The 13,622-nt window shown below is 23.8% G+C and overlaps 1 protein-coding gene across 1 annotated transcript in view; it reads right to left on the bottom strand.

The window, feature by feature from the left end:
• LOC114120463 (diuretic hormone receptor-like) overlaps window positions 1-12,392 on the bottom strand; it is a 51,339-nt gene extending 38,947 nt beyond the window's left edge. Inside the window, exon 1 of the mRNA XM_027982372.2 lies at window positions 12,188-12,392. The gene's annotated coding sequence lies outside the window, so the exon portion shown is untranslated. The remainder of the gene's footprint in view (window positions 1-12,187) is intronic.
• Between the last annotated feature and the right edge of the window lie 1,230 nt (window positions 12,393-13,622).

The following is a 13,622-nucleotide window of genomic DNA, read 5'->3' as shown; positions in this document are numbered from 1 at the left end:
TAATTCTGATAAATATTTGATAACCAGTATTTAATTCATAATAATGAAATATTACAACATGTACCAACTTATATGTATGTGAAACCAGTTTTAAATATTATTACTTTATATTATTAGTGTACTCGTGTAATAATTACAAATGATATTATCTATAAACGATCATTTTTAATCATATCGATTCGTTATGTTAACAATTAATTTGCATGATACTTTATAATGGATAAATCGTTCACGTGTTGATCTGAAGAAATAATTATTTTTTAAACCGAACTGGAATATGAAATTATGTTGTATTATTCAATATATAGGTAATCATACTGTGATCTAAAAAGCAATTTTAAGTGAGAGCTCGTCAGTTTACCAAAAATATCAAAATTTCGTTAAAAGTTTACAGGTATTTGGAGTTGATACAGAATTACTTATTTTTGTTAATTTACTTGAATTTTTTTTAGATTAAAATATTAAAAGTCCATTTGAAAATGTACTTTTTAAGTTGTGGTATGTTTGTGTAGTTATTATTTAAAATGAATATGCTTTTAATGTATTATGTTTTAAAATGTTATTATTTTCAACAATAAAATATAATTCTTGTACCTATTGATTAAAATTACATAATGGAAAGTACGTGAATGAGTCAAGAATTTTCTACAATTCGTTAAGTTTTTGTGATTAGATTGTTACTTTGTTTATTATAATTTGTATGAAAATATAACTTCTTACACCTAAGTATTATAAAATTAAAACTATTTTAATTGTAATATTGTATATTATATTGTTTATTAGTAAATTTCTATAACTATATACTGTTTATATATTTGAAGTGTAAAAGAAAGGAAAAAATATACAACGAAATTCATTTTCAATTCAACTATTGTAATAATATGTATTATATTTGATAGAACAAAAATAATTTATTTATAAAGACAATGTCGCACTTACCTATCAAATGCGCTTATTATTGTGTTTTGTTTTTCACAAATGATAAATAATATAATAATAATAATATGTTTATTACGTAAAACAGAGAATATAGTTTGTACCCATATTAAACGATCGCGACTCGCAATAATAAAAAAAATATTCGTGTTTGGATGTTCGTCGGTGTACGCGTATAATATAAAGTAGGTACAACTAATACTGTATAAATCGCCTACGATAATTTACCCCTAAAAGTCCATAAGAAGCACTGTGTTTCCGACCCTTTCATTTAATTCGCTAATGCCATATAATATATTATTATAATACCAGCACCTACCTACTCGTGCAATACGATTTGTTACGCGAGCTGATTTGTGTATATGTACGACCGTTTCCAGTGCATCAGAATATAATAATATACAACATGATACATAGAGTGCAGTCTTGTCGTATTTATCTACAGTAATAGTTTTTTTACTTCTATTTAATATTTCTGAAGTATGATTTTGTAAAGTTATTACCATATTACAGATAACGTTTTAGAAAGGTCCACAATTAAAATAGAAATTATTATACTTTGGTTTCACGTTTCTAAATAATAAATTAAGCGATAGTCAACGTATGCAGTCGATTTGATAAAAATTTTTTTTAAACCTGAAGATTGATTTAAACCACAAGATTTATCCATTTAAAATATTTTCCTGCTGTTTGGCAAAATATTCTTGAGCTTTTCGAAGAAAGTAACTGCCGCGTCTTTCATTATTATTCTGAATTATCTTATTCGGGTTGTTCTTCTTGATCGTGTTTCCTTCACCATTCTGCCAGTTATTAAGTTATGTGATTCGTCATCATATCTCAGCGTGTTCTTGAAAATTTATTTAATTCCTTGTACTTAAAGTTTCCATTAATATATTCGGTTTTCTTCTATTCCGTTTAAGAAGTCATCATTTGTTTTACGTTTCAATTCCACTTATTATTAATTCTCCCACACTGCGTTTCCAGGACCTCCAACGCATTATTTTATATTTTTTATATTGATGTACAGTTCATATTCTTAAATATTATAAAAGTTGAACTATCATTAATTTTCATCAAGTTTATTCAAAAAGTGATGCGTAAGTTTTAAAGTTTCAAGCCAGGTGTGTATACAGAGTTAAATATAAACACAATACATGGTTTAACACTTTGAATGTATTATATGCAATGTAAATACGTGACAAACTTAATCGTCTTCATATCCCATTGCCTTTGTAGTATAACACTGGTGAGATATTAGTACAATATCATGTGTATTTGTTTTTATAACCAGATTCGGGTTTTAACTGAACGAAAGCTGTAACATCGTAACCACTAAAAAACTTAGAACGTTTAGTTAGATGGTAGTTTAGATTTGGTTCCCAGTCAGATCTATTGTTTGATATTATTTGAAATTTAAAATTAATTTTATCTGATGAAAATCAACAATAGCCTGTAATATTAAAATGTGTTAAATCAATATTTTTACGTTTAAACGTGTAATATATATATATTTTATATATAATCCAATGTACATACTTACTAATAAATTTATTTTTATTTTTTAAACAAATAGTAATACATTGTATGTAATTATTAATAATATCATCATTAGCATTATCATCGTTTGTGACTAACTATGTGGTCGTTGGGGCGTAGTGATAATTCTATACTAAAGGATAATTGAAAATTAGCGATTAAAAATCATCGATTTTCATTATTTCGTTGTACACTGTACATATTATGTATGTACTCATCATAATATTATACCTATACGTTAAATCAGAACTAGAGAACACGAGTACCTATTGTTCGATATGTAATAATGCAGCTCATTTTATCCATACATTAAGAGTGCAGAATCATTACAGAGCTTGATGATAATTTACCACCATTTAAAGGAATACTAAATGTGAGAATCGATTTACTTTGAAGCGTAGTTGCTTAATATTTATTAATTTTGACTAATTTCAAAATTTTATCGGAAAACAAATCTTATTAAAACTCTGTCGTAGATGATGTTAAGCGTAATACTTTTCTGTTAATAAATATTTAATATTTTCGTATTGCATTGTTTATTTATGATGTGTGTACTATAGTAATTGTCAACTTTTTATTTTTTTGACAACGTCAAACACCATTATCGCGATATTTTTTGTACTGAGTTTTTAGAAAAATAATATGAAAATATCATTCAGATTTTATGCAAAATCGTGTTAAGCATCTATTATATTATAATATAGATAGATGTGCCAGTAAATGAGTTTTTTTAGTATTTATTATTATAAAATATCATACGGTTAAATTAAAGCAGATAATTTCAAAATGTGATAGTTGTAACGTATTTTTGGGCATAATACAATAGGTGTATTTAGGTTTCACAAATTTAAGAACATTCATGACATACACTAAACAAAGTAAAATATATTTTATCTACAGTAAGGTTTTACACGATGTATTGTAAATTAAAAAACTAGTCTTCGTAAACATCAACTTTTAAAACTTTTGTACAGATAAAATTAAATCCTTTGTGTTTTGTTTTGGCATGTTTTATTTAATAAAAACTAACAACATATTTTTGATAGTTTACATATTTTTTTTTCTGTAATATTATATTACATAAAACATTTATAAAGTACTTGTATCTACGTAAATATATAGAAGAAATAATAGTCAAAAGTCTATAAAATATAAATTTTAGACAATTTTTATAATTTTAAGGTTACATGAAATAAATATTTTTTTAATGTATTTGCTTAGGTATGAACTATTTATAAAGAATAAAACCAGTTTTGTGTCGGTTGAAAATTTTTTTTAACTAATCGCTCATTTGTTAACACTAATAATTATTTTATAATATATTAGAATGTGTATAGAAAGAATAAAGTTGTTTAAAGAAAACGAAATTTCTGAAAAAAAACCTATCATGATTTTAAAAAATTGACTTTTGTGACTGCTTTCTTACCCTACAAGATTTAATCTACGATAAACTGGTCACGATATTTCTAACCTACTTACTTAATCATTTTAATATTTTATAATCATATTTTGATTCAGCAGAAGAGGCGATCCTATTTTTTATTAACATTAATTTTGATACTTTGAACATAACAAAGTATATATTTTAATATAAATTTATGTATTAAGAATAGTTTGAAATAGAAACAAGTATAGTAACTTAGAAACAAAAACTAGAAATGAACAAAAGCTAAGAAAAAAATAATGACTAACTTATTTAACTATAAATTCTATACATTTAGAGTAAATAAATGATATTTAGTAAATCTCCAACACTTATATTGTTTATTAGTGTAATAGGCGATATATTTGTCTAATTATTATAAAAAAGAGTGGTTGAAATGTGTAGTTTTGTAAATGTGATACGATTCTATGCAATTCAAAATAATATCTGAAACTAATTAACACAAATAACAACGTATAATACTAACCTAACTTATTAAATTCATCAAAAATTAAAATAGTACTAACACTTGCTAGTAATTACTAATTATTGTCGGACAAATCATAAATATCATAGTAGTCACAGTGATAATAATACACAAATGAGGATTCAAAAATGCAAAATGTTATTTTTTTTAAATATTATGAATTCAGATGTCAAAGCTAAAATCCAGTTATTAGCCACATTTGTCATATTTTTTGACATTTTTGATTTAGAATCCAATAACCAGAAACGAGTAAACAGTAAGATATATACAGTATTAGGTACTTTTCTTAAAATTGATTAAATTATGTAATATATATACAGAGTGATTTACCAAGCAAGCTCGCCCTATTTTTACACATTAATAAATCATTTCAACTAAATCTGATGTTCGAAATATTTTTAAGTATCTATAAAACGTATAATATTCAAATACATACATATTTTTTTATCATTTAAAGAGTATTAAGTTGAAGAGATATATTATATAAACTTATTTTTTTCAAATAAAAGTTATTCATTTTTACTGGATACCTACTGTAAAATAGGTTTTTTTCTACTTCGCCCAAAATTGCCAATTTAACTTTAACTTGTTAAACACATGATTATTTTTAATGTTTTATATATCTAAATTTAAATTTGAATCAATAGTTTCTGAGTTAGGTATCACATATAAGTATTACTTAATGGTGTATTAAGTATGATGGTACTTAATAATGATGAATGGCTTTTATGAAATATTATAAAAATAAACTTTTAAAATATTTAAGCTAGTACTTAATATACATAGTCAATCATAGACTTTTTAAACTTATTATAAAGCATTATATACTTAGTATGGTATAGGAACCTACATAAAGTTTAATAACTCGAAAGCTAATCTTTCAAATTTTTTTCGGATGTACATAGAAAAACTTCTCAAACGGAAAATTTTCATTTGAAAAAGAAAGTTTGTCACTATATCGTTTAATGATAAAAAATATACTTACAAATTATAAAAATCAGAAGTTGAATAAATACATAGTTAAATGATAAAATGGGAGTGTATTATCATACATAAAAAATAGTAATGTAGTATTGTATAAATAATGAAATTAAAAGTTAATTGTTGGTTAAAATGAAATTAAAAACCTGTATAAAAATAATAATTATTGATCCAGTGAAGTCATGCTAAAAATCTTTACATTATGGACACATTAGATAAGTAATCTAATTAATAAAACATTTATGTGTATCGATGAATGTGAAAATTTAATTTATATTACCAAGTATTAAAAACCTTTTAAATATAAAATACACCTACGTGCTACTTTGCTGCTTAAAACTAAAATATTTAAAAAATTACATTTTATATAATTAAATAATTATTAATCATGTATAACCTGGTAATATTATACTGCATTATTTACAGCCTTGAGTAAATTGGGCTGTAATGTATTTTAAAAACACTAATGAATTTGAAATGTTAAGCAATTAAATCAAATACAACAGGTTATCTGATGTATGATGTTGTAAAGTAATTATAAGTATATTAAATAAATTGATTGATGACAGTAAAATATTCAAAGCCAGTAGCTAACCAAATATAATATAGTCATGTGTTATTTAGTGTTTAATAATATAATAAATGTTGAAAAATATTTCCGATGAAAGATAAAATATGGATAATGGAGGTTATTGTTCAAAAAACAAATTGAAATGTTATCACTTGTAAATAAAAGTAAAAATATTTATCTACTCAAAAATGATTACACAGCTTAATCCATTATTATCCTAAGAATCAAGCAATTGAAAAATATAAAAAAAATACATTACATTTTTAAATATATGCAAATAAATTTTATATGGTATTAATATATGAAAAATATCATTTTAGATTTTGAGTGAATTGGCAAATTAATTTATTTTATAATAATATGTTATTTGTTTTTATACAAGATTTATATAAGAAATATTTTTTTGTGTGCTATTTATAGACATTTGAGTTTTTTTTTAATGAAAAAAAAAATTGTATTTGATAAAAAATTTAGTACAAGGTTACTCATAAGTTATAATTATATCTATTTGGGTTAAATAGAAATTATTTTTTTATAAGAATTAGAAGAAATACAATTTTTATGATAACTACGATGGTGATTTTAGTTATTATGTTATAATTCATAAATATTATTCGCTTGGCTTTGAACATTTTACATTTACAAATATCATATACATTTTCAAACGCAATGCTTTCGGCAAAAAATTATTATTCAACCTTCTGTATTAATGTATTACTATTTATTAATAGTGAAATATTCACAAATTTACTTTAATAGCAATACAAATATAATATCATAAAATATATTTAGTAATATAGAGTGACTAACTGTCTATACTCAGAATAATTTTGTATATGCAATAATTGAATTCAAATCATTCATAATATATTATTGTTCATACTCAATAATCAAGTACACCCGATACATACTATACAATAAAACGGCTATCTTCTTTTTCTCACTTAATAATATATCAAAAGCTATGTATTTAAAAATTAAAAACTCAACGGGTTTTAATACAGTGCGCTCTAAAACTACACAACTAATTTTGATTTTGATTTTTCTCGTGTGATGTGTTATTTGGTCCAACATAAAACATAGGATAGTTCACATCTCGGATAAAAATTTATAAGAGAGATATACAATTTTCTTGGTTGTATTTTTATTATTATTTTTTCTTATCATTTAATTTGCCACGGGCACGCTGTGCGGTATCAGTTATTAAGTATTATGTTATGTTGAACAATTTTTTTTAAAATAAATTCTTTCGTTTAGTTATTTAAAACGAACGATAATTATGTGTGAGTTGTTAACAACATCAAAATTTTAAATTTTAATAGTCTCAAAGGGACGAAAAAGACTCCCGTGGGCAACCTATGTTCATGTGTAGGGTAACCATTGAATATATTTGCCTTAACAACGAATAGGTTAACCAAAAATATTATACATCAATTACGCTGGCTTAAATTAAAATTATAAATTATTATGATTTAAAATAATAAAAATAATTATTAAAAATAGTTAAAAGTTAATGTTATTTACCTTATATTTTATAAAATAAAATTATTATGTTATCAATTAAGAACTTTGTTATTAGTTTTTTATAGCATTAGTTCAATGGATTATGACAGCCACAGCAATGCGTGGCTGAGTCAGCTAGAATTTCTATACACAATTTAATATATTATATAGAATATTTTATTTAATATTTCTAAATGCTGTTATGGAATATGATATTCAAAATGAACGTAAGATAATTTAAAATAAAGGTATTATTTCTCAATATTAGTTTTGTAACGGCTTTAAACTATACAAAAATATATTTAATATTAAAGTAGATCCAGAAATTTAAAATTCAATTATTAGTTAGTTTCATTAATGTAACCTAATATTATACTTTATTAATCGAATATTAAAAAATTTATTCATTTCTTTCTTCTTATTATACCTATTAACTACTTAAATTTAACACACACAGTGTTCAAATTAAAAAAAAAAAAAAAAAAAAAATGTTTTACAGATCAATGAATATTGTAACTCAATTATCATATTATAGTTATAAGTGTTAACTCAAAAACTTTCAAAATATTTCAGCGGATTATTTTTTCTTTAAGTAGTTTTACAATTTTTACTCTTATTTCATGGTGTTTTATCATATTTTAATTTCAAATTTAATGATACCTAATAACTTATTGGTGGTATTTATTTTTATAACAATGGGTTATATAAATTCAAGGATTGATTTATTTAAATAAAATTATTATTTCTAACTATTATCAATTACTATGTTTATAATCTCTCTTTCTCAATATATGTAAATATAATATTATACATGTGTTGACTTCAAATATTTGATTGAATATCCTGTTTTATTGATAATTGGTGTAATCTATGCAGTAAGTATGCACATATGACAGATAGGTCTATAAACACCAACATATCTAACTACAGTTTTAATTCAATAATTATTTCAATTAAATTATTTTTATACTTTAACTAACTTATTTTTTTATATATATATAAATATTGTATATGATAATTATTAATAAATACCATTTATATTTATGTTTTATTTTTTCATATACAATAGTATATTAATGTCAATAACTAATAAAAGATAAATCGAGTTATTTATGGATGTATTTATTTATAATTTATGAAATACTTCACCGGTATATTGCGTATCAGTATATGCATTTGTTCAAAAATTTAAAACCAGTTAAAAATGCAGTTAAGTTATTCATTTTTAAGGAAAAGTATATTTATAACTCGACGTAATAATTATATATTAAAAAAATGCTAAAATAAATAGGTAAAAAAAAATTTTAGAGAATATGAATAATATCGTTAAATTCACTCGAATATTAATTATAACAAAACTGTTATATTTTTAATTTATCAAATTATTTAAGCAGACAGGTAGGTATGTTATACGTCACACGTGTGTGAGACAAATGCTTAAAATATGGACATTTTGTTCTCTTAACGTACGTGTGGTTATATAGTTTGTTTTAGTTGCAGCGTATAAAACCGTTAAATTCGCAAGTGATGAAACACTGCTTATCAAAATAATAACAGTCGTTATGTTTTTTTTTTCATTTTATTGCAACTTATTATACGTCATTAAATTGATTTAGGTTTTGTTTTTTCATATTATTCTAACACCTAAGGGTACGAGTGTACGACAAAAAACATTCTACGAGTATTATGACTATGTAAGTACAGGCTATAGTATTATAGATACCTACAAAATAAAATCACATTTATTTCTTCCGAAGCGTGTCTATAATAATGAAGCTTTAAAATTAAGAATTCAATTTTTATTTCTTAATATACTCATTAATTATTGGGTGATTCATTGAGTATGAGTATGGCTAACCAAAATCTTAGTAACATATATTTAAGTTTATATTATGCATTGTACCTATATCCTATCATTCAAACATAAGCTCGTATTTTAAGTAAGAATTACAACCATAAATATTACGGAGAATAGGAATTCCGTGTTATTTTTTTATTCCGATATCTATGAATATTATTATTTTCCTTCTATATACTCAATAGTTAGTATAGTGATGATTAGAAATATGTAAAAACCAGTTTTCATTATTATAATATATTATTATTGCATCGCACCTCTAGCTAGTGCAATAGATATCTCGTCATTCCGACGAGGTAATTTCGACGAGTGTCAAATAAATGCAGATGCTTGGACGAACGACGACATTTGGATGTGACATTTTGACTTATGCAATTTTTGTATCACTACATTTGAACAGCGCGAGTTGATATCGAAGTAAAAAAAATAATGTCTTAAATTACTTAGCCTAATACTTTTAAGTTTAAAACGTCCAGGAAACTAATACTCGTGTAGTCGTGTATTAAAAACATTTTATACACCAATTTACCGACAAAATTACTGCTCTGATCAATAGAATATTAAAAAAATATAAATATTAACTTTACTTAACAAATAATTTTGATTTTTCTATAATGATAACTTAACCAAGTTTAAATCACTGATTTAATATTGTAAATAGTTTTAATTTAATATTAAAATAAGCATAATATTAATAATGTATTCACGTATTTTTATTTTTTATTTTTGTAAAATTGCTCTGAGCCCAAACTTATGTTCGTGTAATTATTAATAATAATAATAAAAAAAAAAAACATCTAAAATATGTGGAATGTATAATATAAAATATAATTTATCATATTAACATATAGGATATAGATTATACTATTCATAAAACTTTAAATTGTGCGCAATACCTTGAAGCACTTCGTCGGTTGTGAAGTTGCTTATGAGTTTATGACTTATAAAATATAACCATAATATTATATAGATACTAGGTTTTTTTTAATTTTGTGTCGAAACTGATGATTGATATTATCGATATTCACTTAATGCATCACAATTATCTGACATATTCATATGTAATAAATTTAACAAACACTACTAAATGTTTCATCTTGAATTATGATCATTATTAAAATTTAATTTTATATCAAAAATACTAAAAAAATGTGAGATAGAACGTTAAACCTCGTTTCAAATAATAATTAAAGGAGGATAGATATAATAATATATAATACATTACGTTTTTTATTTTAACCTATAATAGTATTGTATAAGATAATTATTATTAGGTAGTAGTGTGTGTACTGTGTATGATATTCAAAACAAATTTTATTGTTGTAATTTTATATCTGTAGTATTTATATTTCGGACTTAATATAGTTATTTATAAAGTGTAACTAGTGGATTAATTATTCTTTTCTCATGTAACTCATGTTATTTTATTTAAGCGTATTTTGTTATTATAAATAAACTTTTACAGATTGTATAATTATAACAAAAAAAAAAAAAAAAAAAACATAATTATGTATAATGTGATTTATTTAGTCAAAACATTAATTTATTAAAAAGATGAAATTTTCATAATTTATAGTATTTTTTTTTTTAAGTATTAACTAAAAATATGTACAATATAATATAGGGACATATTGATTATTTTAATGAAAATACTCTTAAAACCGTAAATATTGTCTGGGGTTTTATTCAATATCGGAACCCATACAAAATTTATAAAATTTGAAAAATTTGAAAACCCGAAACCCATGAAACTTGAATGATTATTAATTAATTTAATAATTATTACATTTTCATTTTATTCAATTAATAATAAGCATATTATAAGTTTTAACTTTTTTTTTAATTTACTGCTTTTGATCTAAACAACTATCTAAATGGTCATATTTTAAAAGTATTCAGTATCATTTCTAATAGTAAATAGTTATACTATGATAATACTATATAAAAGGATATATAATTTTAAGAAATATCTTATAACAATAAGTAGTTACGCAGTTTTCAAATTCAATTTTTCTTGAACTTTACTAACATCTATATTCCATAATATAAACATGAAGTTATTGACATTATAATCACTCAAATGTTTATTTGAATACATTATTATGATGTATGAATCCTAAATACATCCGGCATTTGAAATTAAAACTAAACTAAACCTTAAAATGCAAAGACACGATAGAATACCATTAATTAATCAATATAAATCTTAGAGGCCACGTAATATTTATTTTTATTTCACAAATATGTAACGTATTCAGAAACTAAATATTTTACTTTAAAATTGGTTGCACCAATATTAAATATCTAAAATTGATTTGTTTATTGAATAATAAATATTTAATGGTAGGGCTGTCGTGTGAAATAAATTGGTCATTAAAAACATTATATAAATCTGGGTGATATTTAGATTAATATTTGTTATACACAGATTATTTTTTTATTATAAGAGCCGTATTACTATACTATTTGAGATTCACAACAAAATATTAAAAATCTAAGTAAACTTAGCATAGTTTAAATAATTCAACAAACACGGCGCAATTACTCATAAGATCAGTGATTAATATTACAACGCAATAACTTTAACAAAATTAAAAACTATGAAACACATTACTTAACAGTTACAGATTCTGTAATTGTTTACAATATTTTTCATTTTTTTATTTTTGGTACAAAAGGGTGATTTTTTTGGCTGTAGTATGATTAATTGTGTATTTTCTTATATTCACGGTGATCATACATTAACTAACTCCTAATATTTTATAGTGGTTTATAAAATTGTACTACATAATTACTATTTCCCCACATGAGACAAATAGTTAGTACCTACGCGGCTATACGTGTTCTGAAATTTAATTAAATAATAATAATAATATTTGTCGTCGGACTTACACTACTCATTGTACCGTTGTATTTTGCATCTTAAACTTCAATAACACCACAAGGTCTTGTCGGAAATATTTTTCGGATCATCTAAACGTGTGGTGATAAGACTATAAAATGCACTCGATGAAAAATAAAACACCCACACGGAACCAATGCGAAACCGCCTAGCTCGTGTACACACGATACAACTGATCGACAATTCAAATTAAATTCAAAATTATTCTTTAATTTCAGCCGAACGTCCTCCCTCTGCCACCATTCGCAATTCAACACTACTAACTGCTATAGCATACTGCGACCGGTTTCACGTTTTCAAGTTCGTCAGGATTCACATTGTTGACTTGCCATTTTCCCGTATAATAAATCACTGCACATTAAGCTGACCATTTCTCGTATTTGTAATATTATTATAATATTATTAGTAATAGGTATTTATCGATAATGGGCACTGGGCAGTGTATTATTATGAATTTCGATTTTAAGCTTTTATTTTTTTTATTATTTATCAGTTAGATGTATAATAATATGCATCCTAATAGGTACAACCATATTGTAACAGTAGGGTCAGTATGTTTTAACGTTTGATTTTTGTTTAATTTTGATTCTATTACACATAGGTATCAGCTATAAGTATTAGAATAGTAAAGCCGCCAACACTTTTAACCTAGAGATTTTTAAAACTTGCTACAAAATAGTTAAGATTTAAAACCGGATGTAGATACCAGCTACTTCGACTAATAAAGATTTCAATAATTTTAGTAGAACAAAATAATATCTCAAGGAGGGAATTCAATGTTACTCGGTACCATATTATTTTGTAGGTAATAAATAATGATACATCGTTTTGATGCCAATAGCTATACACGAAACGAAAGAATAATTGTTGTGATTCGACGAAAATAAATGTTGTACTATATAATTGTATGGCTTATAGACAATATTTATGCTTATAATATTTATCGTTGACCCATATAATATCAGTTGTTATTATTGCAATGGTACATGTCCAAAATAGATCATTAAAATTGATAATGGTAACCTCAACATATTTAATGTTGGACATCACAAAAAAAAATACAAAACTATTTACCATTGCTGACAGTAAGATACTGTCATACTAATATTTCCAAAAAATATACTGTAATTTATCAAGTGTAAATTAGTAATGTCTAAGAAAAGGAAATTATTAATCCGATACTTCTTAAACGCCTCTGATTTAGAATTTAAATAGCTCAACCGTGTAGATAATTATACATAATATATCGGAAAAGGTATATTAAAAATCAACTGTGTATGAGTAGGTAATTTATTTTTATCATTTTCAAAGCGGTCTGGGCAGTTTTATTTTTATGCGTAGAGACAAGATTCGAACGCGAAATTCTAGATACATAGGTAATTGTATATCTCCTATAAAGTTTGAAATAATATGACTTGACTTGTA

This window comes from Aphis gossypii, chromosome 2 (genome assembly GCF_020184175.1).
Source record: "Aphis gossypii isolate Hap1 chromosome 2, ASM2018417v2, whole genome shotgun sequence".
Taxonomy (NCBI): Eukaryota; Metazoa; Arthropoda; class Insecta; order Hemiptera; family Aphididae; genus Aphis; species Aphis gossypii.
Note: the sequence above shows the minus strand (reverse complement) of the source record. Positions and strands in the feature narration are given on the sequence as shown.